The following is a 16,857-nucleotide window of genomic DNA, read 5'->3' as shown; positions in this document are numbered from 1 at the left end:
TCCTGTGAGGCAGGCTGGGAGTTAGCCTGTGAATCAGGCTGGGGGTTAGCCTGTGAGGCAGGCTGGGGGTTAGCCTGTGAGGCAGGCTGGGGGTTAGCCTGTGAGACAGGCTGGGGGTTAGCCTGTGGGGCAGGCTGGGAGTCAACCTGTGAGGCAGGTAACACGTCCTCCCGTGAAGCAGGAGATTCGTCTGGAGAGGGCACAGTCTCGGTGGAGGGCCTCTCCACCATCGATGGTGGAGTCACTGCCACATTGCTTGCAACAAATTCCTGAAGGGCTTCGAATTTCTTTTCAAGATCATTATGTTTGACTTTCCATTCAATCACAGCCTTCTGAAGTTGTAATCTTTGAACGCAGAGGCGGCAAGTTTTACTCAGCTGGAAGTACTGAGCTGCTCTACTCTGTTCCCTCCTACTATCTCTATCCTAAAGTTGCGCCTACGTGCGCAACGACATCACTTGCTCTCGTGCCCACGACCTTGACTCTTCTGAATTTTCCACCATCTGGCTAAGACTTCATTGTCATTCTATTACTAAATACATCTGTGCTGTTTATCTCTCACCTAACTCTACCAACTATGTAAAATTCTTTGACTATTTGAATTCTAAAGTGGAGCACATCTTGACCCACTCTCCCTTCGCTGAAATCTCCATCCTAGGAGATTTCAATGTTCACCACCAGCTTTGGCTTTCATCCTCTTTCACTGACCAGCCTGGTGAACAAGCCTACAATGCTATCCTCAACGACCTAGAGCAGTTGGTTTAGCACCCTACACTTATTCCCGACCGTCTTGGAGACCGGCCCAACATTCTAAACCTCTTCCTTACCTCAAACCCTTCTGCTTATTCTGTCAAACTGTTCTCTCCGTTGGGCTCCTCCGATCACAATCTTATTTCTGCATCCTGTCCTATCGCTCCTGTACACCCTCTGGACCCACCGAAGAGGCGATGCTTCTGGCATTTTGCTTCAGCTCGGTGAGACGACCTGAGGATGTACTTTTCCGATTTCCCGTGGAATGATTATTGCTTCCAGGATAGAGACCCCTCTGTGTGTGCTCAGCGCATCACAGAGGTGATTGTCTCTGGAATGGAGGCATACATTCCTCGTTCTTTCTCTACTCCTCACGCTAAAAAGCCTTGGTTTAATCACGCTTGTTCTCGTGCTGTCAATGATAGAGAGGTAGCTCACAAAAGGTACCAGAGCCTTCAAACTAATGCTAATTATGAACTTTACATTTCTGCCCGAAATCGTGCCAAATCTATTCTCCGACTAACCAAAAATTCTTTCATTCATAGAAAATGCCAAAACCTTGCTTTCTCTAACTCTTCCCGTGACTTCTGGCATCTAGCCAAAAACATCTCCTTCAACTTCACTTCTTCATCTTTCCCTCCACTCCTCAGTCCTGACGGCAACACTGCCGTCTCATCTATCTCTAAGGCTGAACTCTTCTCTCAAACTTTTCTAAAAACTCCACTCTGGACGATTCTGGGCATATTCCTCCTACTCATCCCCCTCTGACTCCTTTATGCCTGTTATAAAGATTCTTCAAAATGATGTTTTCTATGCCCTCTCTGGCCTCAATCCTCAGAAGGCTTATGGACCTGATGGAGTGCCTCCTATTGTCCTTAAAAACTGTGCCTCCGTGCTGTCACCCTGCCTGGTCAAACTCTTTCGCCTCTGCCTGTCAACATCTACCTTTCCTTCTTGCTGGAAGTATGCCTTCATACAGCCTGTGCCTAAGAAGGGTGACCGCTCCAATCCCTCAAACTACCGTCCTATAGCTTTACTTTCTTGTCTATCTAAAGCTTTTGAATCAATCCTTAACCGGAAGATTCAAAAGCACCTTTACACTTCTGACCTTCTATCTGATCGCCAGTATGGGTTCCGCAAGGGGCGTTCTACTGGTGATCTCCTAGCCTTCGTAACTGACTCTTGGTCATCCTCTCTTAGCCGTTTCGGTGAAACTTTTGCTATTGCGCTGGACATATCAAAAGCTTTTGATAGGGTCTGGCACAAATCTTTGCTTTCCAAACTACCCTCCTACGATTTCTATCCTTCTCTCTGTACCTTTATCTTCAGTTTCCTTTCTGACCGTTCTATTTCTGCCGTGGTAGACGGTCACTGTTCTTCCCCTAAATCTATTAACAGTGGTGTCCCATAGGGTTCTGTCCTATCTCCCACTCTTTTTCTGTTGTTCATTGATGATCTTCTTTCCAAAACGAACTGTCCTATCCATTCCTACGCCGATGATTCCACTCTGCATTATTCAACTTCTTTTAATAGAAGACCCACCCTTCAGGAACTTAACGACTCAAGGCTGGAGGCTGCAGAACGCTTAGCCTCAGACCTTACTATTATTTCCGATTGGGGCAAGAAGAACCTGGTGTCCTTCAACGCCTCAAAAACACAGTTTCTCCACCTATCCACTCGACACAATCTTCCAAACAACTATCCCCTATTCTTTGACAACACCCAGCTATCACCTTCCTCAACACTAAACATCCTCGGTCTATCCTTAACTCAAAATCTCAACTCGAAACTTCATATCTCATCTCTTACTAAATCAGCTTCCTCGAGGCTGGGCGTTCTGTACCGTCTCCGCCAGTTCTTCTCCCCTGCACAGTTGCTGTCCATATACAGGGTTTTTATCCCCCCTCGTATGGAGTATGCATCTCATGTGTGGGGGGGCTCCACTCACACAGCTCTTCTGGACAGAGTGGAGGCTAAGGCTCTTCGCCTCATCAGCTCTCCTCCTCATACTGATAGTCTTCTACCTCTTAAATTCCGCCGCAATGTTGCCTCTCTTTCTATCTTCTATCGATATTTCCACGCTGACTGCTCTTCTGAACTTGCTAACTGCATGCCTCCCCCCCTCCCGCGGCACCGCTGCACTCGACTTTCTACTCATGCTCATCCCTATACTGTCCAAACCTCTTATGCAAGAGTTAACCAGCATCTTCACTCTTTCATCCCTCACGCTGGTAAACTCTGGAACAATCTTCCTTCATCTGTATTTCCTCCTGCCTACGACTTGAACTCTTTCAAGAGGAGGGTATCAGGACACCTCTTCTCCCGTATTTGATCTTGCTTTCGGCCACCTCTTTTGTTTCTTTTTTAGGAGCACCGAGTAGCGGGCTTTTTTTATTATTGTTTTCTTTTTTTGTGTGCCCTTGAGCTGCCTCCTTTGTTGTAAAAAAAGAAAAAAAAATTGTCCGGGACAGACGTCACACTTAAGGTTCGAAGGCACTGTTATAAATTTAAGCGAGTTAACAGTTTGGGCAAATATTAAAAGCGCTTTAAAAAAAAATTGTGCATGGAAGTTATATACTGTTGTGTTAGATGCCTCCAACACTGGGAGTTCGCTCCCACAGGGTCTTGAAAACGCCTCAAAGACCAATTGCTTGTCCTGAGCGCTTTTCAGCTATTGTCCTCGAAGTTTTGTCCCATAGAACGGGGCCGGCGTAGTCACACAGAGCAGAGCTGGCAAGGGAGGAGAGGAACCAGCAATTCGTTCCCACTTTCCGAAACGTCTAACCCAACTCTGCGACCCTTTCGAGTCCTGGCCAGTGGCACCTGTCACCAGGTGTTCTCCACCAACTCTAGAGAGTATCAGACGCCCTTCCTGAGAGACCAAAAAGCTGAAATATTCCTTGAGTATAAAAAAAACCCCTCAGAAACTCCACGTAGAAGCCGGGAGGTACAACCTCAAATGGCCCACGGAAGACATCTCTTTCAGGAGAAAACAAGAACCAGCTGTTATGCATAAAAGGGATGGGAGTACCGATAGAGGGGAGGGACGGGGAGCTCACACCGACAATTGGTTCCCAAGGAGGCTTTTTAGTGTATAGGTCTCCACACTCCTCTACACCGCAGGTCTAAATAATTAGGCACGGTCCAGCTGACTAGGACCCTGGAACTCCAGCCATTGTCTCATAAAGAGATCCTCTGCTTGCAGTCCAATCCACCACTGCTGCTGCCTAGAGGCTTCACCGTGACCCTGGCACGGGAGACAGATCAGGTATTACACCTTGTCCAAGGGTGACCTGAGACTGTGCAGGGCAGGGACGTCTAGTTCCCTGAGGTGAAAACACTTCACCCGCATACCCAGAAGGGAGAAGAGAAGGCGAGGAGAGTGATTCCTGGCAGAGAGAGAGAGAGAGAGAGAGAGAGAGAGAGAGAGAGAGAGAGAGAGAGAGAGAGAGAGAGAGAGAGAGAGAGAGAGAGAAAAATTAATTTGCGAAGGGAATGGATCAAATTAGGCACACAAGAGTTTTGGGCAACATGAAGGAAAAAACTTGATTGTCTCTTAACCTCAATAGCGACGCTGTGTTGACGCGGATTCTCTTCCACCTGTGTTGTTGTCTCTCAGCGTCATTTACCGTCTGTCTGATTGTCTTTGTCACTATTTTCCTTTGTTTGTGTATTTGTCCTTTTAACAAAATGTCTCATAAACAAATTGACATGTCACTAATTTCATATGGGAACACCTCTTGAGCTGAGTCAGGCTTTTGGAGAATTCGATATAAAAATACTGAATGCATGATTGCGATAGAATGATTCTGAAAACTGAAACGAATAGACGTCACACTGACCTCGTTTCCTGCCACTCTCAAGGACTGATGAAGCGGAGATGAGCACCGAGACTACGCGCTGGCTACCATAAGTACACCTTCACATTTGGAGACGCGGTGGCTGAATGGATAGCGTGACGGCGCCGCGTTCAGAACGACGCGAGTTCAATCCCCGCCCGGTGCCACCATGCTGGGATTTTTCAGCCGCCGCCGAGTGGCTTGAAACTACCCACACTGGACTCTAGATTCTTGGATTAAAGATGAGCTCCGGGAGGGCAGCACGAGCCAATGCAAGATAGCGCCACTATAAACACTCGCCTGCGCCAGAACGGGCTGGGCCGACCATCAGTTCCCACCGGGAAGAAGCCTTGGGCCGACCATCAGGTTCCACCAGGAAGAAGCCTACCGGCGCAATAGGCCACGACGTAAAAAAAATAAATAAATAAATAAATAAATAAATAAATAAAAAAAAAAATCCTTTTGTTTTTTTTTCCTTCCCATTTATTTATATTATGCTTTGGTATGATTTTGTGTCTAAACTCTCCCCGACTATTCCTTTTAAATCTATAATATCGAGAAACTTAACCATTACCGCGCAAATCGAGACCCATGTAGAATTTTTGGTCTATTTTGTCATATGATATTTCAATTTTATTTACATTCCGTTCCCTTTGGTAGGAGTGTGTGACTACTCGCTTCCCTTTGTATCATGCCAACAGCTCTCGCGACATGCTTTATTCGTTTGTTTTCCCTCCCATCTCGTCTCTCCATCGTTATTTTTCGTTTGTTTTCGTTACGTTTCCCCCTCGCGCGTCAGACGGATTTAAGTTTATTTAGGAATAGTTTGTTTCCTCTCTTTTTCTGGTCCTTTGTGTAATCTCATGGTGGTAATGATGACGTCTATGGTAGTGACTTTTTTTTTTTTTTTACAGCAAAGGAGGAAGCTCAAAGGTAAAAGACAAACAAACAACCAAAAAATATGTGAAAGCCGTAGATAGGGCTTCCTCCTCCTCCTCCTCCTATTTATTTTCTCCTAATTAACCTCTTCTCCCACTACCATCTCATACTATTCCTATTATTTTTCTTTTACTGCTTTATGTTTTTTTTTCCATCCCTCCTCCTCCTTCTCCTCTTCCTCTTTCTCATCTTTTTTCATTCTCTTCCTTTTGCACTGTATTTCATCTCATGTTTTTCTTCCTTTTCCTCTTTCTTCACTCTGCTCTTTCCTCATTTCACTTCCGCCACTGCCTATTCTCCTTAGTTAAATAACTCCTTACGCACTTCCTTTCCGTTCTGCTCCTACAAAACTTACAAAATAATAGACCTGCATGGCTCTCGAGTTCCCCAAGTCTCTCTCTCTCTCTCTCTCTCTCTCTCTCTCTCTCTCTCTCTCTCTCTCTCTCTCTCTCTCTCTCTCTCTCCCTAATTTTTGCAGCATACTCCACCATTTTCTTTTCCTATTCTCTTTCTTATTATGTCTTCCTCCCCCGACCAGTGTTGACTTTATTAAATTCGCGCGAGCGCGCCCACACACACACACACACACACACACACACACACACACACACAAGAGATGTGGAAGTGTTCATAGTGTAAATAACATAAGTTTTGTTTCAAGTCGTATATAACTATTTTGCCTTGTGGTTGGTGCTCAGATGGAAGGCAAGGAAAGTGTGGTGGAGGAGGAAGAGGAGGGGGCGGAGCAGGCTGAACAAGTTGCTTTCAAGCTTATGCTATAAATAAACTAAAAACGGACGGTGATTTTCTTTTTGTAATTATGAAACTGAAAAAATAACTGAAAAATATCCAAGGGTAAATAATAAGGAGTGACTCATACAGACGAAAGGCAATACGGCTGGCATTCTTCCTCTATGAGAGGAGAAGGAGGAGAGAGGGAAGTTTATTCAATATATCTCTGTGTTTTACTCTTCTGTTTTTGTTATTTTGTTGTCATTTGCATCCCATTTATTAACACACGACTAAAGAAATCGTACGAATCTCTCTCCTTTGATTTCTTTTCCATTACATCTGTGTAGCAAAGATTGTTGGCGGTAGTGAGTGTTCTAAGCGCTAATTGGTTCACGGATAGAGAAAGGCAATATCCGTCAGGGTTGCTTTATTGATGATGATGATGATGATGATTGATTTCCCCGTAGGGGGGAACGGGCCCTTGTCGACTAAGCGACGGTCCGTAGCAGGTTTGGCGGTATTTATTCTAGCGGCTTTAGCGGGGTGGCTCGTAAGTTTGCACGAGGCGCACCAGGGCCGCGTCAGAGATGTTGTTATTTAGAGCTGGCGCCGATAGTCCATCTGGGTTCTGGAGGAGGTGTTGTGTGCCCCTGCACTCCAGAAGATAGTGGAGGAGCGGTTGGTCCACCTCCTCATCGCAGTGAGGGCACTCTACTAGAACTGGCTCGTCCGGGTCTAGGAGGGAGGCGCATTTGTAACCGAGGCGTAAGCGGTGTAGGTTGGAGGCCACACGCCTGGGAACAGTTGGTGGTATGTGGCGGGCGCCCGAGCCAGTCGCTGTTACATATATACCAATAGGCAGATGGGAAGCCTGCTGCCAGAGCCTCCTCCAACTCCCTGGTAACGGCAGCCGATGCGTGGCTAGACATTTGTCTTTTGAGGAAGGACATGCTCGGCGGTAGGGGGCACGTCACCGTGGGAAGCAGCGTGGCCTCACTGGCCGCCCGGTCAGCCACCTCGTTTCCCGGCACATCGGCATGGCTGGGGATCCAATTGATGGTGACGTGGCGCCCGGACCTCTCCATTACCTGCAGGAGGACGTGGATGCCGGTAAGGAGGGTGATGTTGTCCGACAACGGGTCCCGGAGGAGTGACTGAATGGCCGGCATTGAATCGCAGTGGATGACGGTGGGGCCTCTGCCTTCTTCCACAGCATGGCGCAGTGCCTGGCGGATGGCCACTAGTTCAGCTTGAGTGGAGGAGCACCCTTCCGGCAGTCTGAACAGGCCGGTGTGCCCGGCCGTAACATGGGCCGCATCGACAGCTCGGGTGAGGTGGCTGATGGATCTGTCGGTGTAGTACACCTCAGCGTGGGGTCGTGCCGCGTCCTTCTCCGGCCTCATGGCCTCCCTCGTCAGTCTCTACTCCGTTAACTGGGCCTTCCTTGCTGGCAACGGCCTGATGGTGGTGGTGAAGGTGGCCGGAGCCCAAGGGGATGGGGCGGAGTAGTTGGGGTGAGGGGTGTCTCGGCCCCTCAGAAATGCGCTGGACGAGCGGGTCGTTCTGAGTTTATTCGCAGCAACCGCCGCCCACCTCCTCCTGCGGAACAGGACAGACGCCCGTAAAAGCTCCTTAGCACCCGGTCGCTGGCGCCGCCGGATGTCCTTACCAGAACCCGCATGACGTTAGTGCGAGATTTCATGGTCCTTCGTATAACAGCTATATACGGCGTGAACGTAAGCCGTGCGTCTATTAGCATCTCTAGGTACTTGTGTGTTTGTACCTAGGGAACAGGTGTGCCGTGGCTTCGTCCGCCGCTTGGTGGAAGGCGGCGATTAGGCGTACCTCAGCCTCCTCCAGGTCTACAGGGCGGACGGTTGTGGACAGGTAACGGTCGACGGCCCCCCGAAACCTAGGTCAGTCGGCTCGGCGGATATTCCACCGTGGTGGGCGGGGCGGCGGCAGAGGCGGTGCCACAGACAGGGTGATAACAGAGGCGAGATGGTCACTGGCGAGGTGGTCATGTAGGGCCCACGTTGCCCCGATGTCGAGTGGGCGTGACACGGAGGAGAGGTCGAGCACGCCTCCCGCGATGTGCATTGGCTGCCCCGCATTGAATATTGAATAGCGCAACCCTTGGCACGTCAGCCAGCGCGGAGGCGAGGTGCCGGCCAGCGCGGTTCCTCCTCCCACTCCCCCATCTCTCATGGTGGGCGTTGAAGTCGCCCCCCAGGAAGGTGGGGTCGTCGACAGCCAGGGAGAGAACCTCGGTGAAGTCATGCAGGGTTGGACTGAGGGCTGCTGTATATACAGTAGAATGTGATGGGCATGCCAGGCAAGGTCACCTCTACCGTCTACCTCTACCTCCACACCGTCACCGCACAGCACGGGGCGAGGCACTCAGGAACAGGGAAGTACATCCCTGACCAAGATACCACACCCACGCGCCTGACCAGCAACGGCAGGGAGGTAAAAGGCCCTGTAGCCCTTGAACGACACCAACTGGCCTTCCCGAAGGAGGGTCTCTTGTAGGAGAATGACGTCATAAGCGTCGGTGCCGATCGCTGCTCGCAGGAGGTGGACCTTGCCCCGCACGCCACACACATTCCACTGCAGGATTTTCAGCGTCCGCTCCTCACGGACGCCTCTGGGGTGGCCACGGGGGCCGTTGTCAACGCGGGCGTCGGGCCCCGGGGCTTCGGCAGCGCCCTGCGCTCGGGTAGCGGGAGGCGGGAGCGATATTGCACCGTTCGGACCGGGATGTGTGACGGGGTTCGGGTTGCCGATGTGGAGCGCCCGATTGTCCATTGCACAGGTGCTACGGCCGTCGTAGCTGGTGTCAGGGCTGGTTGGGTTGGCTGTTCTGGCGCGTCGGCCTCCATCTCCGTCACCTCCGGGGGAGGGGGCGCCTCGGGAGTCAGAGTTTCGGCAGGGGGGTTGGCTGGGTTCTGCGGTTCCGAAGGTGGAACAGGTGCCGCGGTTGAGCTTGCAACCGTGGGGAAGTGTTCCTCCACGGTTGCATTTGCAATGGCCTGAAGGGCCGCCTTGTCCGGCGTCAGCTGCAGGAGGGTTGTCAGAGCCAGGGCAAAGCTCGTGAACATGCCCTCCAGCGCGTCCTTCGTGACTAGCACGCACCCAGGAGATGGAGCCTGCGGGCGTGGTGGGGCTGACGCTGACGGTTGCGCTGGCGTCGGGGGCGCTGTGGCTGGGGCGTGGGGCTCTGGCCCGGAGCTCGGTGGTCCTGCTGCGAGGGGCCCGAGGTAACGTCTGGGGGGGCTGGTAGGGCGGGTGTTGAGGTTGGGGCAGTGGTGGCGGCTGGGGGAGGTGGCAGGGCGAGTGTTGAGTTGGGGGCAGTGGTGGCGGCCCAAAAGGCACTTGGTGGCGGGAGGCTGGGGAAGTGTACGGGGAAGGCCAGTGTTGCCTGTGCAGGGGGCGGGGGCGGCTGGTGTGACCTTGAGCGTGACCGTCTGGTCCATGCCGGCGGGAGGGGTTGTGAGCCGCACGCCACTCCTGCCGCTTGACGCCCTCGTCCACCCGGGTCCGCCGTGAGGGGCAGCGGCGACTCCATGCGTGGTGGTGTTGCTTGCAGTTGGGGCACAGCGCTGGTTCGGCCTCCCCGGCCTTGTATTTGGCCAGACAGGCCTCGGGCATGTGCGGCCCGGAGCACATGCCGCACACGGCCGGGCGGTTGCAGCGGGAGCGGTGGTGGCCGTACTGCTGGCACCTGAAGCAGCGCAGCGGCTCCTTGTTGAAGGGGCGTGTGTAAAAGACGCCCCAGCTCCCCAGGTCGAAGGTGCCCGGGAGGGGGCCCTTCATGGTGACGAGGACCTGACGGGTGTCCAGCCCGTCGCGCGACTGGTAGGTACCTGTCTGCCGAGACGACGTCTGGGTGGCGGAGGAGAGCCTTGAGGGGCATGGCCGCAGGGTAGGACGTCATCACGCCCTTGGCAGCACCTGCTTGCCGTTGACGGACGTCGTCTCTAGCAGCCGGCGGAGAACCTCCTCGGAGGGAGGGGTGACTAGCACGCTGCCAGACTCTAGGAACCGCATCTGCAGGCGAGTTCCCAGTTGCTTTTCCAGAGCCTCCGCCAGGTCTAGGGCGGTGTCGAAACCCGGTGTCGGGGGCACGATAACCTTGGGGCTGGCTGGGGTGATAGCGGCGTGGCGTGAAGCAGCCGACTCGGGGTGCAGGCGACACCGAGCGGGGGGGTATGGGCAGCAGTGGCGGTCGAGGGAGCAGCGGCCGAGGCAGGGTCCTCGCACTTCTCGGTGATAAGGTCCAGGGCCTGCTGAGCTTTGTCCATCCTGTTGCCCTGTCCCGTGACAACAAGAGCAAGGTCGTCAGCGTAGCTGAGCAGCACGGTGCCCTCACGGAACGGCAGTGCCACCAGCTGCTCCATGAGGATGTTGAACAGGAACGGGCTGAGGATGCCATCCTGTGGAGTCCCGTTCTCAAGCTCCCTGAAGCTGGACTTGTGGCCCTGAAACCTGACCCGAGCCCGGCGGCGGTGGAGGTAGTCTCGGAGCTAGGCGAGCAGCCTTCCCCGCACCCCCTTTTCCACGAGGGCGATGAGGATGGCGTCGGGGCTGGCCAGTTCAAAAGCCTTCTCCAGGTCGAGGAAGACTACCAGTGTGGGGCGATGGTTAGCCTGCGTCAGGAGGGTGAAGATGCTGCCTGCTGTGTTCACCTTGCGCGTGTAGCCAAACACGTGAGGATGGAGGTTCCCCACGCGCCACTGCAGTCGAGACAGCACCATTCTCTCGGCGGTCTTGGCGGTGCAGCTGGTGAGGGAGATGTGTCTCAGCTTCCCGGGCTTCTTAGGCTTTGGGATGGGATGTATGTCGGCCTCCTTCCACGGGGGGGGGGAGGCGCCCCGCCACCCAGGATGCGTTGAGCAGGGACAGTAGCGCGGTGCCCCTAGCTGGCCTGGCATGAGCCAGCATCGAGTACACCACGCCGTCCGCCCCCGCCGCTGTGTCACGCCCTCTTTTCTGTGCCCTGGCCAGCTCCTGGGGAGGGAAGGGCTGGTCGGTCAAGTCGGCGTTTTCGCACGCCTCCCTCGTCATTTCCTCGCGATACGGCCTGAGCCGCTGCTGGAGGCGGTGTGTGCGAGGAGGGAGCTGGGTGCTGGCGCCACGGGAAGTGAAATCGTAGACCAGCCTCTCAGCTTCTTGGATTGGTTGTGGGTGGGCGGCCGGGCGCGACTGGGCGGCACCGGCAACACTGCGGACGGTCCTCCAACCCTGGCCCAGGGAGGTGTGCTGGCTGAAAGTAGCGCACCACTCTAGCCACTTGTCCTCCTTGGGCAGCTGAGACACCTCCCGCGCGCGACTCACCACGTCCTGCAGGAGCCTCAGGTTGGAGGGGGTCGGTCTCTTCTTGTACAACTTTCGGTGCACGTTGACTCTATGGTTATGCTCCCTCACCTCCTCGACGTAGAACCACCAGTCCGGGCGGCGGCGGCGGCCCGGGTTGATTCTGGGGATGGCTGCGTCGGCTGCTTGCTGGATGGCTGCCGTCAGGTCCTGTTCCTGCTGGTGTAGGTCGCCCTGCGGCTCATACTCGGCCCACAAGCTATCGAGTGTCCTCTGAAACCTCCCCCAGTCAGCTCTTCTGGTGTCTCACCTAGGTTGGGGACGTGGCGGGACAGGCGGGGCCACAGCGAGGGTGGTGAGTGTGGCGTAGTGGTCGCTGGTGATGGTGAGGTGCGTCTGCCAGGTAGCGTCAGCCGCCAGGTCACTGGACACCAGGGTGAGGTCGAGCCGCCCTCCCCGGACGTGAGTGGACTCGCCGGTGTTGAGCAGCCTGACCTCAGGAACCTCTTCCACCACTGCTGCCAGATGGCGACCCGTCGCGTTGGTGGAGGACACAGACTGCAGTACGGGATGGTGGGCGTTGAAGTCCCCGCCACCAGGAGACTTATATGCGCTGCCAGGCCGAACAGCTCCCCGGCTTCAAGGTAAAGTCTCTGGCTCCTGTAGATGTTGTTGGCGTGGACCAAAAGTCCTCACACATGCAACTCCAAGGTCAGGACCGCCACTCCATCCCCGCACTGCACTGGGTTAGGGATGTGGCGGTGTGGTCCTCCTCAAAGATGTATCCCCTAGTATCACTAGGGGAAACGGGCCCTTATCCTAAGAGTTAAAAAATGCTCCCTCCCTGCGCGGGGGAGCACGGGCTAAGCCTATTGGCGGCCCGTAGCAGGATGCCGCCAGACCGACTCTATCGGTGATCGAAATCTAGCCGACCGAGTTGGTCTGTCGACGAGGACTGGCGTGTCTCTGGCGGTGTGGTATCCCGCATGGAGGTCATGTGCACAAACGAGACACATAGGAAACTTGTTTGTGTGTATATGCGTGTATGTGAATGTCGTTTAGCGTGAATAACATTTACGTCTTGGTGTGTGTGGTAAACAATATGTAGGAGTGTACAGCGGGACAAGATAGACAGTAGCAGATAAACAAGTAAACAAGAAGCGTTAACAATTAGGCCACACTTAGGACGCACAAGACACGGACGAGACACGACAGCAGACTTCGACGGCACAAGAATAAAAACATTAAGTCTGTGCTGCAACACCCATTTTCTTAGTCACCGGGGAGAAAGAGTGCACGGCTTTCAGCGGTGACTGCTACAAGATAACCGAGTGCCGGACAAGAGTTTATTAAATGCTGCAAAAATGCGTCCCTTGCACAAGGCATGAAAGGAACTATCAACGTTATATGTTATATTTCTTTTTTGTGAAGAATCACTTCGGAACGAGTTCCTGAGTTTTGTTGACACAAAAACGTAAACTCCTGTTGTTGTTGGTGGTGGTGGTGGTGATGGTGGTGGTGTAACCCTCTCCACCAACATCATTTCTTTCCATCATTTCCTTTCTCTTCCCCTTTCATTCCCCTTACATTTTAGCATCACTCCCGTGATATTCCTCATACCGTTTCTCTCCATCGTTAATCATTCATTTCTTCATACATCCTTTCTCGCCTCCCCCTTTGCTGCAAATTTTGTCTTTCTTCACATCCCGCCTCGTCTTCTATCCTTCCTTTCTTCCTCTACCGTCTCTTTCCTCTCCCTCTGTCTTTTCTCTCGCTTATCTTTATTTCCTTCATTTTTCATTTTTTTGCCGTTTCCCTCCTCAGGATAGTTGAGCGTATGAGAAGGTTAAACCTTCCTTCACATTTCCCCGTCGAAGGGGAGTCACCTTGTCGTGGTGACGGGGCTTGAAGCGAGGTCGGCGGCCCACCTCGATAGGGCTCGATGTCCGTTGGCCTCGTGGACCAAGTGCTCCCCCCTCATCACCGGTAGAGTAGGCCTACTGGTGATGTTGCCTTCTCCCGCCCTGCCCTTTTACCACCTAGGGCAGGGCTACTGTCTCCCCACGTGTTTGCCGTGCGTGGCGTCCCGTATACTCCCCGTGCCCTCTCATCTGGGGGTTGAGTCCACCGCGGGGCAGGGTGTAGTTCCCCTCGGTGGGCAACATGCTCCTTTGGTGGGAGGGTTGGGGTAAGACGGGTGGTTCAGTGTGGCCCCACTGAATCAATCGGCTGGTCATGCGATGGCTAGGGTCAAGTAGACATTACCGGGTGGGCGGTCGCAATGGTCCCGCGGCCGCCGTTAAACACCTGGCAGTGGATGCGTATACTTCCCCATTACCCTTGGGGCTGTTGGGTGCGGTCTGGCTCCAACATTCAGCCTCCCCTTGTTGGGCTCTGTGGTGGGTGGGGGTGTGGGGGAGCGAAACACCTCCCCTGTGTATGGGTAAGTTTCCCTTGCCTCGGCCTACCTCTCTCCCTGACGTCCGCCTGTCCCCGATTACCCCTACACGGTCCTCTCTCGTCGCCACCTTGGAGCCTTTCACCGTTCCTGGTGGTGCCGCTGGAAAGTCCCTACCTCCTAGAGGGGATGACCAAGACAAGTCCGTGCGACACAAAAGTCCACGTGTGTTTGACAAGGCTGCCTCCCATTCCGGGGGTAACTCTGATGTGCGTCCCTCTTCCAAGCTGGACGCACTTCAGATGGTGAATATCGATCCATCGTTTTCCTACCGTGCCTTGCACTCCTTACTCAAGCCATTTGGCACAGTCCTTCGTATCCGTCTCATTTATGATGGAGACTTCAAGTCAAACAGATGCTATGTGACCTTTGCTTCCAGCGCTGAAGCCCAGTCGGCGTGTGATGCTGTTGCGACTCTGCCTATCGCAGGTGCTGGATTTCAAGCGAAACTTCTCCGCTCTTCCAATATTTCTGACAGTGACATGGACTATGTCCCGAACCTCTTCGAAGACGCTTTGTTAGAGCCAACTCCCAGGAACAGCCAGGTCCCTCCCCCTCGTTGGTTTGTTGCATACTATAGGAATGGGCGTGGCAACTTCATTCATGCTGCTAGGTACCTCGCCAAAGAAATTGGCACGATCCCTGAGGGGAATCTGAAAAAGTATGGGAAGGGAGTGTTAGTCAGGGCTAAAGATATTACTCAAGCTAAAATGCTGCAACATCTACCATGCCCTGCTGACAACATGTTTGAAACGGTCAAAGCACACCATACCTTCAATTATAGTAAAGGCAATATATATAATCATGACCTCTGTGAGTTCTCTGAGGAGGAAATACTTGGGATGTGCCCTAGTTCTGTTCATAAGGTGTCCAAGATGAAGGGTTCAGCTAACATGATACTTCTCACCTTTTTTGGTTCTACCCTCCCTGACCGTGTCAGTATTGGCCCCCTCCATCTTCGGGTAAAGCCTTTTGTTGACCGCCCTCTACAGTGTTTTTCATGTTACGGGTATGGTCATGGTAAGAAATACTGCACGGAGCCTTCTCGGTGTGGTAATTGTTCTGCATTAGGCTCACACTCCACGGCGGAATGTGAGTCAGATGCTTATTGCTTCTATTGCCAGGATGCTCACCAGTTGTCTTCCAGACAGTGCCCACGATATCGCCTGGAACAGGATATTTTGCAACTTGCAAATAGTCAGTTTATCAGCCTTGGTAGTGCGCGCCTCATCGTTAGGCACTCGCTCTTCTGCCCAGCCCGCTGCTCAGGTGTCCTCTACGGTTTCCTCCCGGCCCTTTGAAGCTACTGTTATTACGTCCCATAATAAATTTTCCCTTTTGTCCTGTGATTATGTCGAGTCACCTCCAGGTTCTGATGGGGCTTCTCCGGCCTCGTCCCAGGTGATGCATATTGATGTACACGCACCTCACATTGCTTCGCCGAAGTCCGCCAGAGGTATGAACAAGCGACATCGCAGTTCTACAGATTCAGTTGAATCTGTTCCGCCAACTAAGATTACTGTAGGTATACATGATTCTGGGGTCTCTCAGGATAGGCCTATGGAGGAAGATGCGGAGGCTCATATTGAGCCTGCTGAGACCCCCTCTGTTCCAGTTCCTGTTGCTTCTAGTGGTTTTCCTGATCGGGATATGGAAACTGAGGAATCCCTTGGAGATAGTGTTGGGAATCCTCCCCGCGAGCATGTAGCTTCGGGGAGTGGTGTGCGGTCTGGCTCTAGTAGTGCGGCGTCCGGAGGGGGCGCAGGTTCCTTTGTTGGGAGAAAGCTCGAGGTCCCTCGACCCGGCTCCTCTCGGGTCCCAGTCTCCTCTTCTCGTCGTATTACCGTACCGAATCAGGTGGGTAAAAGGCAGTCTCTTTCAGGGGCTCGCCTAGAGCGCACTCGAAAATAGACATCTTCCTACTCCTCCAGTTGAATTGTAGAGGCCTACGAGCCTCGTGGGAGGAACTCCGAGCATTGATATCTCGGTTTTCTCCTGCTTGCCTTTGTTTACAGGAGACAATGCTCGGAGACTACACTCACTCTAGTCCTCCTGGGTATCGTGCCGTTTACAGTACCCCTAATCCTGGACAGGGCCACCATGGTGGCACCGCCATATTCGTTCGCTGTGATATCCCTTCTGTCCCATTACAGCTTCACTTAACGTTGCAGTCTGTTGTGTTAAGGTTTATTTAGGTAAATTTTATACATTATGTAGCCTTTATCTCCCTCCTGGTGTTCCCGTTGACAGACACGATCTTGACAACCTGGTGCAGGAACTTTCCTCGCCTTTACTTTTATTAGGAGATTTTAACGGTCGCCATCCGTTGTGGGATGATGGTGCTACCAACCCACGCGGACTTTTAGTTGCTTCTTTTATTGAGGATCAGGGATTATAAATTTTAAACTCTGGGGAGGTGACACATTTTCATAGCCAGACTGGTACTTTTACCTCAATAGATCTTTCACTTTGCACTTCTAATTCTCTTCCTGATTTTCGTTGGCGGGTCTTACCAGACTTGTATGGCAGTGACCACTTTCCAATTTTATTGGAACGCATTGATTCTGTACCACAGTCACGCCTTTCTCACTGGCGTCTAGATAAAGCAGACTAGCAGCGATTTACGGAACTTACCTCCTCTCTTCGTCCGTTGGCTGACTTTGGAACTTCTGACGAGGCTGCATCCTATTTCACTGATGCCCTACATTCTGCAGCCCTTCAATCCGTCCCCAGGACATCTGGCCAGTTCCCTAAACGTCCTGTTCCCTGGTGGAACGCCGCTTGCACTATTGCTGTGCAAGAGAAGCGTGCTGCATTCTCTCG

Source organism: Eriocheir sinensis, chromosome 32 (genome assembly GCF_024679095.1).
Source record: "Eriocheir sinensis breed Jianghai 21 chromosome 32, ASM2467909v1, whole genome shotgun sequence".
Taxonomy (NCBI): Eukaryota; Metazoa; Arthropoda; class Malacostraca; order Decapoda; family Varunidae; genus Eriocheir; species Eriocheir sinensis.
Note: the sequence above shows the minus strand (reverse complement) of the source record.